Source organism: Pygocentrus nattereri, chromosome 28 (genome assembly GCF_015220715.1).
Source record: "Pygocentrus nattereri isolate fPygNat1 chromosome 28, fPygNat1.pri, whole genome shotgun sequence".
Taxonomy (NCBI): Eukaryota; Metazoa; Chordata; class Actinopteri; order Characiformes; family Serrasalmidae; genus Pygocentrus; species Pygocentrus nattereri.
Window position 1 is genome coordinate 16,139,945 of NC_051238.1, and position 18,862 is coordinate 16,158,806.

Consider the following 18,862-nt stretch of genomic DNA (forward strand, 5'->3'; position numbering starts at 1 on the left):
TCTAACAGAACAGATTTGGGGGTCTATTAATTTCTAGTGTTAAAAACGTTTGCCTTGTATGTCGAGTGTTAAACTAAAAAAGAAAAAATAACGCCTAACATGTTCTGACTGACTACATCTGGAGACAGTGAAACATTTTGTACAACTGATTTTTTCTGAACAATTCCTGCAGCCCAAGTAACCAAATCATTGTATTTAAAAATATAGAAAATTAGTATGAAGCTTTTAGTCTAGTTATGACCCTTTTTGTTGGACCTAATATCTACAATGTCAGGACGTTTTGAACGAATCACACACACATGCTGTGACTGATCGCTGGTGACAGTGAAAGTCATCTGCTGTAGTTAGAGGTCAAGCTCTGATCTGTGACTTGTTTTCCTTCATGAATTCAATCTGAAAGCACTTTGATGTTCTTACTTTAACTGATCATGGATCAGCCGACAGGCACATTCTTTCCATTATCACTTGTTTCAGATATAGAGCACATGAGACACATTTGTAGTGATAGATACAGGGTTAGAGAGCCTGTCAGCTGCTACTCAGCATTTCTGGGTTGCATAAGAGGAACAGCTTGACCAAACATGCCAATATGGCTAACCTTAAATGAACGGTAGTAGCTGTTAGTTTGCGTGATTCCATTTGCACAATGTTAACTGGTGGCTATTTATATTCATTCATTGTTGGTAATGTTAGCATTGTCCTTCTTTTTGGCTGAATTGTGCTTTTAATGTTGGACACCAGTCCTTGAAGGTCAACAATAGCAACACATTCACACTCTTTCTTTGAACCCCAAATAAAATCCAAATGGTCACATGATCAGCTGCTGCGCACCAACCAGCCGTGGAGGTGGGGCGCAAGCTCGGCCTATTTCAAGCTTCATGCATGCATGAAGATCAAGCAGATTTCCCTTTGTTTATCTAGAATAAAACCTCTAAAAAGCTCAAAGGATCCTTCACAAAATATAAGTTTAATTTACAATTCAAAATATGTAATGTCTGTAGAATGTGTTTTTGTTACTCCTTCATAGTAAAAGGATGAGGGGTGATGTGGGGATACCTGTGTTTGTGTGGGGGCCCCCCAGTGATAGCCCCCCAGTGATGTGTTTACAGTCTCATACAATGCAACTATGTGATTAAGCTGATTCAGAGCAGCACATGACAGTTACACAGAACAGCCCAAGGCCCAAGCCACATTCAGACATTCATCCAAAAATAATCAGTTTCTGCGATAAAATAAAAAGAAGGCCTTTTTTGGTCTGAGCCGTGCCAGTCAGCGATGTAACCACCTTTCAGAAAGACTTGGCCTGCACTGAGCCTGATTGTGTGTGTGTTTGTGTGTGAGAGAGAGTGAGAGAGTGAGAGAGAGAGAGAGAGAGAGAAGAGAGTGAGAGAGACAGGCAGACAGAGAGAAAGAGAGAGAGAGCACATATTCACTTTGCACTGGATCCTCCTGATTCTTTACTGTCTTCATGCCAGGCTTTGGGCCAACACTGTGAAATGAAATGGAAGATTATAATTGCAGCGTTGAGAAAGAGAGAGAGGGGGGGGATAGAATGAGAATGAAGATGAGACAGAGAGAAAACAGAGAACTCTGGAGAGAAAAAAATGACGGAGAAAGACAGCAATAGTAGCAGAATGAGAAAAAGTAAGAGAGAAAACAGAATGAGAAATGGATAGATAGAAGATGAGAGAGAGAAACAGCTAAAGAATGAAGGATAAAATGATAGAGGGAGACGAAAAAGGAGAGAAAGAGATAAAACTGAGAATTAGAGAGAAAGTGATAGAGGGAAAGAGAGTGGAAGAGAAAGACAGGGCAGGAGAGAATTAGAATGAGGCAGAATGGGAGATAGAGAGACAAAGCAACAGAAAGAGAATGACAGAGAAGGAGAGGAGGAAGAGCTATAACGAGAAATAAAAAGAGAGGAAGAATATGGTAGAAAGAAAAGACAGAGCACAAAAGAGAAAGTAATAGAGAAAGAGAATAAGAAAGAGAATGAGAGAGAGAGAAAGAAAGAATGAGAAAGGGGAAAACAGAATGACAGAGAAAACAGAAGGGGCAGAAAGACAGCAAGAGTGAGGCTGAATGAGAAAGAGGGAGAGAATAAGAGAGAGAAAGAGAAAACAGAGAATGAAAGTGACAGAAAAAGAAAGTGGGGGTCAGAAAGAGAGAGAGAGAGAAGAAAAGAAGAATAACAGTCGTGTTAAACCACCTTCCAAAACTGTACAGATTCCATATATTCCTGTGGTGAAAATGCAGGAGCATCTTATATTACTGTGTCCACAGGGCTGTACTGTTAAACCTGTGCAATAATATTGTCTTATTTCACTGCGTGGTGCTTTCACAAATATTTAGGCTTGGAGCAGAAAAATGTCTCTGAAGTTTGGGAACAGAGAAGGACAGAGGGGTGGAGTCTGGGTGGAGAAGGTACTGTGGTGGCTGTTAGATAAAAAAAAAACTCCTTCACTGCCAAAGATACAAATACATCCCTGCATTCGATGAAGTCCCTGAAAAAAAACTGAAAATAGTGTGCCAGTTTAAGACGGCCAGTGCGTGAGGAAAAGTAGACAAATCAATATTACACAACCAGTAATACTATTAGTTTGCAAAATATTGTGCATAGAAAAATATAGTAAACATGTATTTTTAATCTGAATGGTTTTATATAGTAGATATACAGTTAGTGTACAGTTTATGTTCAAGTCCAACATAACATAAATAGGAAAAATGCTACTTGTTCTAAAGTGACTAAACTGTGTTTAGTTATACCTTGAATGAACGTCCAGTAGTGCTGTTTAAATTCTGTGTTCAAAAGACAAGATCAATTAAAATTCAGTCTTCAGCCAATCAATCTGGACAGTTAGAACAAAAATGAGTAAATGTAAAAATTAAGATATGGACATTAGTAAGTTAAAAAATATGCCCAAATTTCTTAATAATTACAACTGCTTATGATTGATCGTGGTTAACACTCTTACACAAAAACCCATCAAGACAGCACGTAGCACATAGCTCAGAGACAAAGAGACAATAGAGGGAGGATTATGTTGTTAACGAAAAGGTATGCCTGTTATGTGCAATGGCAGTTCAACAGCTTTTATTATTATTGTTAGCACTGCACTGTGTACAGCATATTTCAATATAAGTGCCCATCACCCACGTTATTCTTCTATTTTATCCCCCCACTGAGGTCCACATATGACGGTTATGTGGTTTTATGTACCAAAGGGAGTCTTGTTTTTACATAAACATTTTCCAACATATCCACTGGATTTTCAACACCTGCTTTGTTTCTCTGCTTGGAATACTAATATATGTAAATGAGCTTTGTTCTAATGGGCTGCCCTGTATTGTGCCTCATTTAGAAAGCAGTTCAGGCTGAAACACTCCTTGTAACATCCTTATAGTGTGAATGGTTGGGGCGAAACTGCTGTAAGCTGAATAGGTGGGTGATTCATTTGTCTGGCAGTTTATAATGCAGAAACTGGAAATGTGATGACATTTACTGATTACAAACTGCCAGACAAAAACTCGTGGAAGAGAGATTATTAAATTTGACCATACACTAACTTCATTTTCCATTTTAAGCAAACATGGAGTTAGCGACTATCTTGAATGCATATTAAATAGAGGTAAAGAGATAGGGCCAGTTAATGGACAAGTAAAGAGTAAAGGTGAAGACGTTTAAAAAAGCTGGAAGTGAGGCAGGAAAAGGGTAATAACAGGTGAAACAGTAACAGGTAAAGAGGCAATTGAGCTGTTGAAAGTGTAGATTGGAGATACAGGGCAAGTACATTTTCAAAATGCAGGTAAAGGATAGGTAAAGTGATAATTAGGGCATAGTCAAAGATCACTGGAAGTGTTTAAAAGAGCAGGTGGAGGTGTTTGTCTGAACAGATAAAGGTGAGGTGTGTCTTCTGGGTTATTGCAAGAGCCTGTGAGTAAACTCTGCAAACTTTGTACTCCGACAGCTGACACAGGTGAGAACAGGATACAAGGCCATGGGATGGCTGGTGATAGAAGGCACAGGAGTGAGATAGAGATAGAGAGAGAGAGATGTTTATGTTTATGTGTTACAACTTGCCCTAAGCATGCATGTAATATTAAGAGGTAAGCAGAACAGAGGGTTCCACTGCTTATTATACCATTCCAGCACAGGCCTGTGTAGAACAGGATGTCCTAACTCTTTCAATTCATTAATGCAGTGCATAAAAAAGGAAGAATTTTAGAGAATCATTTTTTAAACTCACAGTAAAGCATTTGGAACAAGTGTCGAAGTGCACAACTCAAAGCACTTCCTGTTGCAGCACTTCCTCAAAAACAGATGTGCAGCTTGCACAGCAAGAAAACAACACCATGCCACCATTCTGTGACACAGTACGTACTTTGTTACCTTAATTAATTTTTGTTAAATGAGTTGGTTTTGGGGGGGGCGATGGGGGTGAGGGGTTGTGTCCCGTACAGTGCTCCCTTTACTGGGGCACATGCTTGTTACTCGAGTGCTCAATTAATCTCAGCAGCCATTTCACATGCTTTCAACTGGAAAAGCATGTGTGTGTGTGTGAGACAGAAAGAAGAGAGAGAGAGAGAGATAGGGTGAGAGACATACAGAAAGAGAGAGAAAGCATGAGAGGGATATAGAGACAGTAAGATCGAACGACAGATTCAAAGAACACTGGGAGGAGAAGGGGGTACAGACAGAGAGAGAAAGAAGGAGTGTGAGAGGACGCCTGAGAGAGGGGGGATACAAGCAGAGAAAGACAAAGAGAGAAAAGAAGGCGATAGTGATAAAAGAAAAAAGACATACAGAGACAGGGAGAAAGAGACAGAAAGACAGATTCAGAGAACAGTAGGAAGATAGAGGGAGAAAGAAATATAGGCAGAGGGAGACAGATATACAGAAAGAGAGAGAAAGAGACTAGAGACTAACAGCAAGAATGAGAGATAAAAGACAGAGATATTCAGAAAAAAGTCAGATACAGATAATGAGAGAAGGGGAGAAAAGGGTTGAGAGAAAATGTGAGAGATACAGAGAGAAAGAAACAGAGAGGCAGATTCAGACAACGACAGACACGAGAGAGACAGAGAGAGATACAGACAGAGGCAGACAGATACAGAAAGACAGAGAGAGTAAGAGAAAGCAGAAGGACAGAGATAGATAGACACAATGGGAAGAAACGCTCTGACTTAAGCAGAAATAGTTTTTAATGGTAAGAATAATTACAACAGGCTCCAGCTAAGAGCTAAGCTGCTTACAACTAAGTGCTCGGCCTCCTTCCAAAGAACTCTCCCTAAAAACTTTGAAGGCTTTTTTATGATAAATCTGCTTAGAGTTTAATCTTGATGCAATCTTTTGAGGGCAGACTTTGTTTGCTGCAGTACTTAGCTGAAGGATTTTAGGGATTTTATTACAGTTGCTTGACTCTGGAGTACTCTCCATGTGTGACTATCTCTGTGGCTGACAAATCAAAACAGAAGATGAGGGCAAGATTATTGTTCATTTATATAGAAAAGAAATAGGAAATGGTAAAACGCTAAAGCAGCTGAATCTAGTATCCACCTCTTGGTGTTCAGGAACAAATTTGATCAATCATGGATCTGAAATGAAAAATCATTAAGAATGGATGATACAAATGGAGGGTAAATCCTATATTTTAGCATTTATATTTAATGCATGTGTTTATTTTGACAATTAAATTCTCATGACCACACACATTACTCAAGCTGTAGACAAGGGGTGGTGAACTGCAGTCCTGGGGAGCTGGTGTCCAGCACAGGTGACTGATCTTCCTGCTCTTAGCGCACCACCTTAACTTGCCAGTTAACTGCTTAGGCATGTTTGAGCCAAAAACAACTCCAAACTGTGCTGGACTCCGGCCTTCTAGGACTGGAGTTCATTCCCCCTGCTTTACACCATCCTTAATAGATTAACTTTAAATTGCCATCATTACCTTTGCCACCATTTTACCCATAAAGACTTTGAAACTAGGCTAATGCTCCTTTATAAAGCTGTCCAGCCATTAAATGTTTTACTAGAGATGTGACCCTGTGACCAGCGTGACGAAAACGCCTAATTTTACCGTTTACACGGACTAAATTTGGACCAAATGTCCGTGTTCATCGCAATTCTTTCAGCTTTACAGTGGCCTTAATCTGCTTCTGTGAATCCAACTTGTTAGAGAAAACTCAGAAAACAGACAGAAAGGTTAACAGGCTGCTGCGCTCTAAACCCCCTTTGTCCTCTAGCATCACTGCAAAGCCTATCAAATCAGGCGATCTTCAAACACGCCAGCCGCTGTAATTGGACACTCGACCATAGTGGGAAGGTGTCGGCGCGCATGCGCAGATGGAGCTCAGGCCATGCCTCTAATGAAAAGCGCAGCGGTCAGGGCAGCATACCTATGAACTCGAGCAGTCAGAGGGCAGCGCGTGCGGCTGGAGCTCTGATGAAAACGGGCACTGAAGGACGCAGAAGTAGTTTACAACGGGACGCTGCGAGTCAAAAAGGCAGGTAGGTCGGTAGGATGACTGACGTGAAGAGAAAAGCGCGCTTTTTAGTGAGTAAGCTAATTAGTTAGCCAATCTGGTTAGCTAGCGTTGTCTGTTAGCGCTCAGCATCCCTCGCTGCTTTAATGTAGCTTGGAAGCGGAGTCGAGAGGACCGGGACGGGTCCGGTTGTTTAAACGTTTATTTACGCATGTTTAAGAGCATAGTCCTGTTTTTTTTTTCATTATGTAGATAAACAATAAATGCACGTCACCTCACATGTGGTGCCCCAAAGCGCATACCTTGTGTGCGCGTGCTAGTTAGCTAACTCACCGTCTCGAGAGAGAGAGAGTGTGTGGGTGGGTGTGTGTGTAAGTAGCGTTGTGGCTAACGTAACTTGTTACAGTAAACCGGTTGACCAGTAGCTGGTGTCGTGGCTGCCACGTGGTGAGTGGTCTGCCGGTGACTTTTAAGCAGTCAGAGACGCTGCGGTGAACGGTGTGTGGCCGCTCGTTGAATTACGTTCCTCCTCAGCTCTTCATCACCTCGCCGTAAGCAGTCACGAACCTCACGTGCTCATTGGTGGCGAGTAGTCGTAGGGACGTTCACTTACTCGGAAGGCTTTGGTTGTGTGAAACCGCACGTTAGCAGCCTAAGAAGGGTCAAAAATCGTGTGCAGATCATACACTAGAAGACTTTGAAAAGACTTTTTTGAAAGACTGAAGTCTGGCATGCAAAGTCAAGATTCATTACGTGTCCTTGAACTGTTCGCATCTTTTGTACACCTGTGTGAGAAGATTGTTCTTACCTAAGAACAAATCTAATAATAACTGTAATAATAACTAATAAAACACTGATGATTGTCAATCTTCATGAAAACTATATATGTGGGGTTTAAGAAGAAATTTCTGCTTAGGAGCAGTTGGTGAATGAGGCCTGTTGTCAGAGGTTTTAGTCACAGGCTGTTTTTGTAGAGACTGGGGATCTTGCAGGGTCAATATTTGCAACATGGCTACTACATTTTTCAGTGTCTTTTCCATCGTGCACCTGGTGTAAATGTGCCGAAAGAGAAACCTTTTTTCCCCCCTCCACTCGAAGATGTGTTGGGTGGGCATATGAAGATCTGGGCTCAGCCTAGTTCACTGTAGAACTGTGTAATACAGCCCATTTAAAAAGTATTGTTTTAATTAGCTTGTTAAATGTGCAGTTATTAAATAAAAAGTATTAAGATTTACACAACAAAACATGCAGCGTTTCTGTGTTGTTTATTAGGTGTTATGAACCAAACCATAAAATCAAAATAAAAAAAACCTCTAACAAGGCAAAAAATATCAATAATCGACGGTTTAAAGTCCTCTCCGTATTTCCTTACGTTACTGTACGTTACAAGTTCCTTTTTTTTATAGAGGTTTCAGGCACTCATGCATGCACTTTCCTTGGTGCTTTCTCTCTTGCATGTACTTGCACTCACTCGGTCTCTCATATGTGCTCCTGGCACATCATTATTTGCATGAGCCAAGGCTTAAAATTTATGATTAATATTAAACATGGTTGATTTTATCAAGACAAGAAAAACACTGACGAGTCATCCTGACCAGCTTACACTAAAAAATTTAGAAATTTGTCCGCAACAGTGAGATCACCTAGTTGTTTGGTGTAAGGCCAGCATTATTCACAAAGGGGTGTGCTGCAAGGTTTTTTCCAATCAAGCAGAAGCCCACCTGATTCCCTTTGCTTGGTTCCATGCAAACCTGCAGCCATTTGAGTCCTTCAGGGTTATGGGTGCCTAAATGTTCTGCTCCTCTGGTGTACAATAAGGTTGTCATCCCTATTACGTGTGGTATTAAGTCTGTAGCAGATTAAATCCAACATCTATAAAACATAATAGCACAATTAAAAACAGAACACTGAAATTTAAAACTATATAGCCAATGTGCTCTTTGGCTGTTTAAAAATACTTGGGGATCTCTAATAATGTGAGCCAAACCAGTCTGTATGGTGTATAGAATTGGAGCTCTCATCCCATACTGCCTAGTGCGTATAGCTTTGCATGTTGTTTGGGACACTTTTTTTTTTTTATTTTTTATTTTTTATAAACTTTCCCAGCTGGAATGATAATTAGCTGACTGAGAAAATTAGCGGAAAGTGCATTTCCTTCCGTCATCTTTCTCCTCATCTCCTTAGTAGTGTGAAGAAATTGCTTGGCTTTTCTTTGTCCTGTGAGTTACAAGGTGAACTTTTCTCCTCTACACTGGTGAATCACTCTTCCAGTATGTCCAGTAATGGCAACCCTTTATTTGTCTCTATGAATGTCTGGTGTGGTCTGCTGCCAGACATCACTGTCATATGTTTCAGGATAGTTTCCATGCAGGGGCTCTCTGGGGTGGACTTAAAGTCCACCTCTCTGCTAATTTAGGACAGCTCTTGTTCATTAAGTAGGTGGAACAGAGCTCACACTAGTACGGAAAGGGTGTTGGTATACATGTTATTCAATCATAAGACTTGCCGTAAATGGTAAGCACATTAGGATTAAGAAATCGATGATAAAAGCCAGAGTTGCTGATGTTCTATTCCTCAGACTGACTTGTGGGCAGAATTTGCCAATAGTAGTGTTGTAATCTTCTCCCACACCCATTTAAAAGGTTGTTTTTTTTTTTAATTTTATAGTTCATTTGGGTTTACCACTGTGTATCTTGTGCATGTGGAATCTGTGCAGTGGAAAAACCCATGGCTTAAGATGATAAACATTTATGACATCCCTATAAGGACTTGCTCAAAGTTGTTTAAATCATGCTAGTGCACTCGCTGGATGTGGACAGACAGAAGCTGTCCTTGAAGCTAATCCATTGCCAGCTATTAACTTTAACTTTAATGAGCATGAGAAGACCTACAGCTAGTATTTGTGCTGCTTGTACAATGCTGGTACAAAGTTCATGTGGCTGTCTTGTTTCTTCTTTGAAAGGTGAACCTGGCAGAAAGCAGGAGCACCTCTGTGTTAAAACAAAATATTTTTCAGATATTTTGGCCATTGTCATTCTGCTAAAGTGTCCTAGTCAAAGTTGGGTCAGTACTCCGTTATAATGCCTAAATGCACTACAATTAGTCGCCGCTGACGCTGTTAGTAATCCAACACTGATGTGGTTTTGATTACCAGTGTTACTCTAGTCTCACTTTTGTGTGGGAAAAGACTGACCTAAACTGTGCGCTTTTGTGGAAATGGCTACACTGCTCTCTGAGCTCTTAGAGAATTGCTCAGTTGTAAAGCAAGTGGGTTTGTAATAAAAAGCAAGAAGGGCTGATGCTGTGCCTGCTCACTGTTGCCTGGGTGAGTCAGTTTTTAAATGAACAGTCAACCTTAATTTTGTTAGGAAAAGAAACTAGGTAAACACCAGGTAATTAGGCAAGAAATAACCATCCTTTTAGGGGTTTTTAAAGTTTTTTTTTCCCCCTCTCCCTCACCCTTCTGATCCATCTTCAGATCAGTATTTTTGACAACATATTTCTCTTTTTATTGGCTGAATACCTGAATGTGGGTGCACTTAGAGTTTGGAAGTCCTCCAGTAACTGTGAGTTAGGAGCTCTTCACAGAGCAGGCATTTTTCTCCAGATCTCTTCTTCTCATGCCTGATAATGTATTGTTTTAATTGTAGCTGATGAGAGTTTGAGTGCTGTTTGGATGGTGTCATTAAAGAGTCTGGAGCCATATGCTCATTCCAAATCTCATGGACCGGAGCAGTCTCAACTTTATCAAATTCAGAGCTGCAAGTGTGTGTGTGTGTGTGTGTGTGTGTGTGTGTGTGTGTGTGTGTGTGTGTGTGTGTGTGTGTGTGTGTGTGTGTGTGTGTGTGTGTGTGTGTTAATGGGCGAGGTCTTTAGTCTGACTCGCATAAATTTTTGATGTTGATACTGGGTTCTGTATATTTGCACATTAATTGTCTTTTGCTTGCATTGGAAGACCTTTGTTTTGCTGACTATTTGGAGCTCCTCCCATTTTGCCACATAGTTTAGGCAAGAGTTTGGGCAGCATTGAAGATACGAGGTGGCGTAAATTAGGCAGTAATCAACTATGGTCATTTGCCCCTCTGTACTGTCTCCATTGACTAAGTGCTTTATTTCTGAGATGTCTTCTAATCAATATTTAGGTATGGTTTTTCAGAAAGTATGATGAGGATGGTTTGGAAATGGATTCTCCTTCTTTTTTGTTTCATATTGCTGTCCAAAAAAACACGTTCCAAATTTGCAGCTTTAAAGGAGAAGGCAAAGACTTAACATTTTAATGGATGACAATACAAAGAGGTTTTAAAATTATTTTACACTTGTTAGAAATTCAGCTTTCAGGATTCAGAAGTCAGGAGACCTTCAGTGTAGACTTGACTTTATTGACACACAGGAAATGTGGGTACAGCTTAGTCGAGAATATTTCAGGAGGACCTTATACACTGGCAATTGTGGGAGGAGGATAAAGGTGAGGAAGAGGAGTTTTGGGGGGGTAAGCAAGGGGGATGAAGAAGAGGGGTTAAGCAGCGGTATGCGAGGGGAATGAGGGTGATAAAGAAGAGGGGGTTAAGCAGGGGGGTGATGATTACCCTATCAAAAGGACAGAGGTGCGACTCCCTGCAAGGATGGCGAACATCAACACTCCTTGTTGGTTGCCACCCTGGAGGGTTATTGTGTGACCTTATGGTCGGCAATCAAAGGGCCATACCAACAATGCAGGGAGTTGACCACCTCAGATCAGCAGATGGGACAAACAGTGGAGGGAGCGGACCTTCCTCAGGTCAGAAGATAGAAGCTTAATATCTCTCACTATAAAAATGTTTGTTTGCCCTTCATGATGTTTCACAATGTGTTCTCATAGAGAATTTTCTTAGAGATCCAATTATGGACAAATCACTGACTATGGAATAACGCACAACTTCAGGTCTATATCTATTCAGAGTAATGGTGTCGCAAAAATTGTGTGTGCGTAATGACCACAACAGTGCTGTATGTTGTACTTGTAAAAGAATCCTTGTGAATAGAAAGGTCAACATGCTGGTCTATTGTTAGCACTGTGTGAATGGCAGAGGCCAGTAGTTGCATTTTAGATCTAAGGGGGTAAATAATTCTTGATGCATACGGAGATTTTTTTTTTTTTTACACTTAATTTGCATACAGAGAGGGAAAGGGATAGAGAACGGGTGGGGGGGTGTTGCGTGAAAGGGAGTGAGTTGGGAAGTGATAGAGGGACAGACTCGGGGCTGAGAGGTTGGGTGGGGAAGATTAGTGTAGAGCCATGTATCTGAGATGGATAAGAAATGCAGTTCGCATGATGTTTGTGCCTGAGTGAGAGAAGCAGTGTGGAGAGATCAGGAGTTGTGAATCTGGCTGGCATGCCATCTTTGGCTAGTAACTGCTGATGTGCACCTTTTACTTTGATGCATCTCTTCAAATGTTATAGTCCAACACTGGGCTGACATTTGTTCCTTCAGAACAGTGTACCACTAAACTGATAGGGGAGAGTGTAGGAGACTGAGATGCATCGATCCCAATTTTTCCCCTCCCTCTTCCTTATCATGGTGTCAGCTGATAGAGTATTAATTGAAATTACTTCTGATTATTTTGTTTGAGGTAATATGAAGCCGTAACTACCCATCCCTTCATAACTATGAAAGACAATTATGACAAGTGCACAGCAATGTAGGTTACTGTTTATAGATGAGTTAGTGCTGATACTAACCCAGATTGGCAGATTGCACTAATTGAGGTTGGAATTTCTTTTCAGCATCAAAAATAGAAGTAGAAAAATAAGTGAAAATAAAGTAGAAATCAGTTGTGGTAATGTCCGCCTGTTCCACTGATCCTGGATCCAGGAGTGTGTGTCTCTCTCATTCCACAATATTTTTCTCTTTTGGAAAAAGTGTACAAAGTTGGTGCTGCTGTGCTTTAGAGCAGATGTTTGAGAATTTGATGAAGACAAGTAGCAGGCATGCTCAGGAGCACCTTTATTTCACCGTACCTGTCTGGATTCTTTTTGTCCCTAAAAGATTCCTGAAGTGCAGAGAGACCTGTAGTTGGACCATGTGTGCCTATGAACACGTCAGGTTTTGTTATATGCTGCTCAAAGGCCTGTTCTGGTGTGCAGAGAAAATGGACCATAGCATAACTTTGCTTTCCATTCACACAGAATAACCTTGCTACAACTTGCTATGAGTCTAAAAGCTTCAGGCTGCTAAATGATGGCTGGTATGACCTACTGGTCCATTCCAGGGTGTGTCAAGTTAGTGATTTTCAGAAAAACTAGTGAAAGACCTGGTGGTGTTTTCTACTGTAAGGAAAGACACTACTCTGCAGTTGCCAGGAGAGGGTGCACTTTTTAAACGGAGAAGGAGGGACCAACCAGTAAAGAAGGGTTGCCAAATATGCTTTAGCAACTGAAACATGGAGTTATACATTCCCTGTTTAAGTGGAGCAATCGGTGATCTTTTCTCCTGTGACCAAGTGTGACAAGATAAGTGCTGTAACTGTACTGTCATACAGTGAACTTCTTTCTGTACATCCTTTAGCAGCATTAAATCACAATTCTCACAACTACAGCTCCATCAAAAAGTCATAATCAAGTATTAGTGCATTCCCAAGCAATGGTGAATGTGGTGGGTTCATGTCAGTAACAGCCCTGGTTTAAAAAAAAAAAAAAAAAAAGTAAACTGAGGAAGCTGTGAGCTATTGGAGAGTGGGGGAACGCCATCTTTACAGGCTAGCTGTTTTTAGCAGGTGGCTAACTTGAAGCAGCGCTCTGTTACTTGCACAACATGGCGAACTGTTGATGCTGTAGATCAAACAAGACACAAAAGCACTGCTTTCAGTTAAAAACATACCTGAAAGGATGACTGTTTGACTGGTGTTACATATATTTCAGTTCAGCCCTCAAACTACTATAAAGAAATCCAGATGTCTGCTAGCTGGTGTCTGAATACTAGGATATGCTCAGACATGGATGCGGCAGGACTGATGCCAGTAAGGTGTTGTGACCATGACTGATGTAATGAGCCAGCTAATATTTGCTGTTTGAGAAACTAAACAGTTTTGCACTGTTGTTGGCCACTTGTTTAGCATTTGTAATAGGATAGCCGAAGACTTGTCACCAGACAGCTAAAAATGTTTTTCTTAAATTATGACCATTACAAAAACAAAAAGGCCATGCTTTTCCAGCTGATTAAAAACAGCTCACCAGACACTTTCTCCCACTGTCTCATGACATTTGTGAAATGTTCCACTGTTTGAGTGTTTGTTCTGATCATAAAGGATAGTTTAAAACTGATTAGTCACCCAGGAGCAAAAATCAGCCTCAAAATTGAAGGAAATAATGATAGGACATTTATCACGATATGTATGGATAATGACTGATATGAATTTTGTCGTGATAACATTTTTGGCCATATCGCCCAGCTCTTAGTTGTAAGCGGACTAGGGGTCTGGTGTCTAAGCACTGCCTTTCTCTTTAACTTGTCATAGGTCCGAGAATCTCTGAAGTTACTAATGCAGTGTCTGTTTTTGTGATATTACTGTCTTACTGATCACCTGCAGGAAGTACAACTTCCTGCTTGTGACGTTCAAGATATGGATGCTTTGCTTGTCTTCTGTTGTTTCTGTTAAACTTTTTTTCCATGTTCTGTATGATGACGGTTTTCTCTTAGAAGGTGGACTAAATAAATGAGTTTTATTGGACTGGCCTTTCTGCCTTAGCAGTCAGCCTAAAGGCCATAGATTGCTCTGACTAATACCTGTGAGCAAATGCTGTAATTACCCACTGTCATTGCATTCGTTTAGTCTGCTTGCTTACATGCAGACATTTGCTGAATGATGTATAAAAAAAATACCCATGTCATTGTGTCCACCTCGTGTGGTATTGTCCGTCTGTCCGTCCGTCCGTCCATCCATCCATTATCTTCCGCTTGTCCGGGGTTCGGGTCGCGGGGGCAGCATCCTAAGCAATGACCTCCCTTTCCCCAGCCACTTCCACCAGCTCTCCAAGGGGGATTCCGAGGCGCTCCCAGGCCAGCTGGGCGATATAGTCGCGCCAGCGTGTCCTGGGTCTTCCCCGGGGTCTCCTCCCAGGTGGACTCGCCTGTGACACCTCCCGAGGGAGGCATCCTAACCAGATGCCCGAACCACCTCAGCTGGCTCCTTTCGACGTGAAGAAGCAGTGGCTCTACTCCGAGTCTCTCCCGGATGACTGAACTTCTCACCCTATCTCTAAGGGAGAGTCCAGACACCCTGCGGAGGAAACTCATTTCGGCCGCTTGTATTCGCGATCTTATTCTTTCGGTCATTACCCAAAGCTCATGACCATAGGTGAGGGTGGGAACGTAGATCGACCGGTAAATCGAGAGCCTTGCCTTATGGCTCAGCTCTTTCTTTACCACAACAGACCGGTAAAGAGCCCGCATCACTGCTGACCCAGCACCAATCCGCCTGTCAATCTCCCGCTCCCTTGTACCATCACTCGTGAACAAGACCCCGAGATACTTGAACTCCTCCACTTGAGGCAAGAGCCTATCCCCGACCCAGAGAGGGCTCTCCACCCTTTTCCGCCTGAGAACCATGCAAACCGATCCAGCGAAAGCTGAAGTTCGCGGCCTGATGTCCCCAATAGGACCACATCATCTGCAAACAGCAGTGATGTGACCCTGAGGTCACCAATCCGGACACCCTCCATCCCTTGACTGCGCCTAGAAATTCTATCCATAAAAATTATGAATAGAATCGGTGACAAAGGGCAGCCCTGACGGAGTCCAACTCTCACTGGGAACGAGTCTGACTTACTGCTGGCTATGCGAACCAAACTCCAGCTTTGTTTGTACAGGGCCTGAATGGCTCGTAGCAAAGAGCCATGTACCCCGTACTCCCGAAGCACCTCCCACAGAATACCCCGGGGAACACAGTCGAATGCCTTCTCCAGATCCACAAAGCACATGTGGACTGGTTGGGCAAACTCCCATGAACCCTCCAGAATCCTGGAGAGGGTGAAGAGTTGGTCCAGTGTTCCACGACCAGGGCGGAACCCGCACTGTTCCTCCTGGATTCGAGGTTCGACTATAAGCCGGACTCTCTTCTCCAGTACCCCTGCATAGACCTTGCCAGGGAGGCTGAGGAGTGTGATTCCCCTGTAGTTGGAACACACCCTCCGGTCCCCTTTTTTAAAAAGAGGCACCACCACCCCAGTCTGCCAATCCAGTGGCACCGCCCCCGATGTCCACGCAATGTTGAAAAGGCGTGTCAGCCAAGACAGCCCCACAACATCCAGAGCCTTGAGGAACTCAGGGCGGATCTCATCCACCCCTGGAGCCTTGCCACCAAGGAGCTTCTTAACTACCTTAGCGACTTCGGCCTCAGTAATGGACAAGCCTATTCCCATGTCCCCAGACTCAGCCTCCTCACTGGAGAACGTGTCGGTGGGATTGAGAAGGTCCTCAAAGTATTCCTTCCACCGCCCAATGACGTCTTCAGTCGAAGTCAGCAGCACACAATCTCCACTATATACAGTGCTAGTGGCACACTGCTTTCCCCTTCTGAGTCACCTGACGGTTTGCCAGAATCTTTTCGGAGCCGACTTAGTCACTTTCCAAGGCCTCACCAAACTCCTTCCATACACGGGTTTTTGCCTTGGCAACAACTGAAGCCGCAGATCGCTTGGCCTGTCGATACCTGCCAGCTGCCTCTGGTGTCCCACAGGCCAACCATGCCCGGTAGGACTCCTTCTTCAGCTTGACGGCATCTCTCACCTGGGGTGTCCACCACCGGGTTCGAGGATTACCGCCCCGACAGGCACCAACTACCTTACGGCCACAGCTACAGTCAGCCGCTTCAGCAATGGAGGAACGGAACATGGCCCATTCTGAGTCAATGTCCCCCACCTCCCCCGATATCTGGTCAAAGTTCTGACGGAGGTGTGAGTTGAAGATCAATCTGACAGGTTCTTCTGCTAGACGTTCCCAGCAAACCCTCACTATGCGTTTGGGCTTGCCTGGTCTGACCGGCATCTTCCCCCACCACCTGATCCAACTCACCACCAGGTGGTGATCAGTTGACAGTTCAGCTCCTCTCTTTACCCGAGTGTCCAAAACACATGGCCGCAAGTCCGATGATACGACTACAAAGTCAATCATTGAACTGCGGCCTAGGGTGTCCTGGTGCCATGTGCACTTATGGACATCCTTGTGTTCAAACATGGTGTTCGTGATGGACAAACTGTGGTTTGCGCAGAAGTCCAAAAACTGAACACCACTCGGGTTCAGATCAGAGAGGCCATTCCTCCCAATCACACCCCTCCAGGTCTCACTGTCATTGCCCATGTGAGCGTTGAAGTCCCCCAGTAGGACAATAGAGTCTCCAGGAGGAGCACTTTCAAGCACCCTTCCCAAGGACTCTAAGAAGGCTGGGTACTCTGAACTGCTGTTCGGTGCATAAGCACAGACAACAGTCAGGACCCGTTCCCCAACCCGAAGGCGTAGGGAAGCTACCCTCTTGTCCACCGGAGAAAACCAACATACAGGCACCGAGTCGAGGGGCTATGAGAGAGCCCACACCTGCCCGCCGCCTCTCACCATGGGCAACTCCAGAAAAGAATAAAGTCCAGCCCCTCTCAAGGAGATTGGACCCAGAGCCCAAGCTGTGTGTTGAGGTGAGCCCGACTATATCTAGCCGGGATCTCTCAACCTCGCGCACCAACTCGGGCTCCTTCCCCGCCAGTGAGGTAACGTTCCAAGTTCCAAAAGCCAGTTTCAGCAACCGAGGATCAGAACGCCAAGGCCCACGCCTTTGGACACTGCCCGATCCACAACGCACCGAACCCCTACTACTGCCCCTCATGTAACTCCTTCGGGCTGGGCCCGGCCGGGCACCATGAGTAAATGCCCGGCCACCAGACGCTCGCTGGCGAGCCCCTCCCCCAGGCCTGGCTCCAGGGTGGGGCCCCGGTAACCCTGTTCCGGGCAGGGTACACAAGTCCTGTTTTTGTGTCTTCATAGGGGTTATTATGGATCACACTTTGTCTGACCTGTCACCTAGGACCAGTTTGCCATGGGAGACCCTACCAGGAGCTTTTGCTCCAGACAACATAGCTCCTAAGATCATTCAAGCACGCAAACCCCACGATAAGGTGGTGATCCAAGGAGAGGGTGTGGTATTGTGCTGCCAGTAATTTCATTCTAGCTTCTGCATTTTTACTCTAATGTAATTGTCAGACAGAAGTGCAACCAAAGTTGTATTTTTATATGCCCAAGTTAATTTCAGTGATAACAACCAAATTGAATGCTTAACACTAAACCAACATTGTTTGTTTTCCTTTGAATATATGATGAGCAATAAGCTATGGTATTAGTGGGAAACATTGTCCAGTATGGCTTAAACTGCATGAGGGAGTTTAGGTGTAGGTTCTAATTGGACATCACTGTTGTGACTAGGCTATGCAGTTGTTCATTCTTTTACATGTGCTTTATTATGTAGGAAAAAAGTTCTGTTCAATTGTAAAATCTGTGAGTGTGTCAGCTTTGAAAAATTAAGTTCAGTGCTGTGACCAAACGATCTCTGCATTTTCTGCCACTTTTTGAATGTTATTTCTGTCAAGCCCTATTTAAGATGGATTAGTTTTACTAGGGTATACTTTGACCAATTCGTACTGGATGAAGGATCTGTTTTCTTCTTATTACCTGGATTGAAACATCATTGCTCAGACGTCACCAACATGCAACAGGCACCACACTTCCAGGTGATGATTTGCTAAACAGAGAATATGGAGCCAAAAAAAAAAACAAAAATGCAATACTGGACATGGAAGGAAAATTTACACATCGTTTCACTGTATGCTTACACCTCTTTGAAAGGGTGGTATGTAATCATATTGTATGGGAGGGAATATACACCAAATTATTTTGGTTTTCAAAAGTCTAGATATTAACTTGAAGCTTAAATTGGGTGCAATCAAGCTTTGTTAGCTTTGTCTTCAGGTCAAAAGTGGGGGAGAAAAGGTTTTCTATTACTGATATTATTGCTGCATTGTCGATTCGATCATGACTACTATTACTGAGGGAGCTCTTTCTTCTCACTTTAGTGGCGTTTTCAGAAAATTTGAGAATTTCATGGCCTACATTTATGTCCCTGAAAAAAGAAACAAATGAATTATTTATTTACTAAATGGTTTTCCCCCTCTACAACACTACTAGTGAGGAGGTAGGTCTGGCATGGCCTGTGTTCTTGAGACATATTTGGAGACACCAAACAGGGAGCATTTCTCCTTAGATTTTCAGAAGACCTTACTATTTGTTTATGGCTAATAATGCATTAATTATTTTGTTCAATAAGCTAGGTGTATCATGGAACAAAAGACAATTGAACTGCG

General features: G+C 43.0%; 1 protein-coding gene across 3 annotated transcripts in view; it reads left to right on the plus strand.

The window, feature by feature from the left end:
* Nucleotides 1–4,297: 4,297 nt before the first annotated feature.
* The window catches only part of slc16a1b (solute carrier family 16 member 1b), a 32,604-nt gene continuing 18,039 nt past the window's right edge, over nucleotides 4,298–18,862 (plus strand). Inside the window, exon 1 of one of the 3 annotated variants that reach the window (XM_017693497.2) lies at nucleotides 4,298–4,374. The gene's annotated coding sequence lies outside the window, so the exon portion shown is untranslated. Of the gene's footprint in view, nucleotides 4,375–6,346; nucleotides 6,509–18,862 lie in introns of those variants that run through there. The other 2 variants (XM_017693496.2, XM_037535911.1) reach the window with 2 other exon arrangements.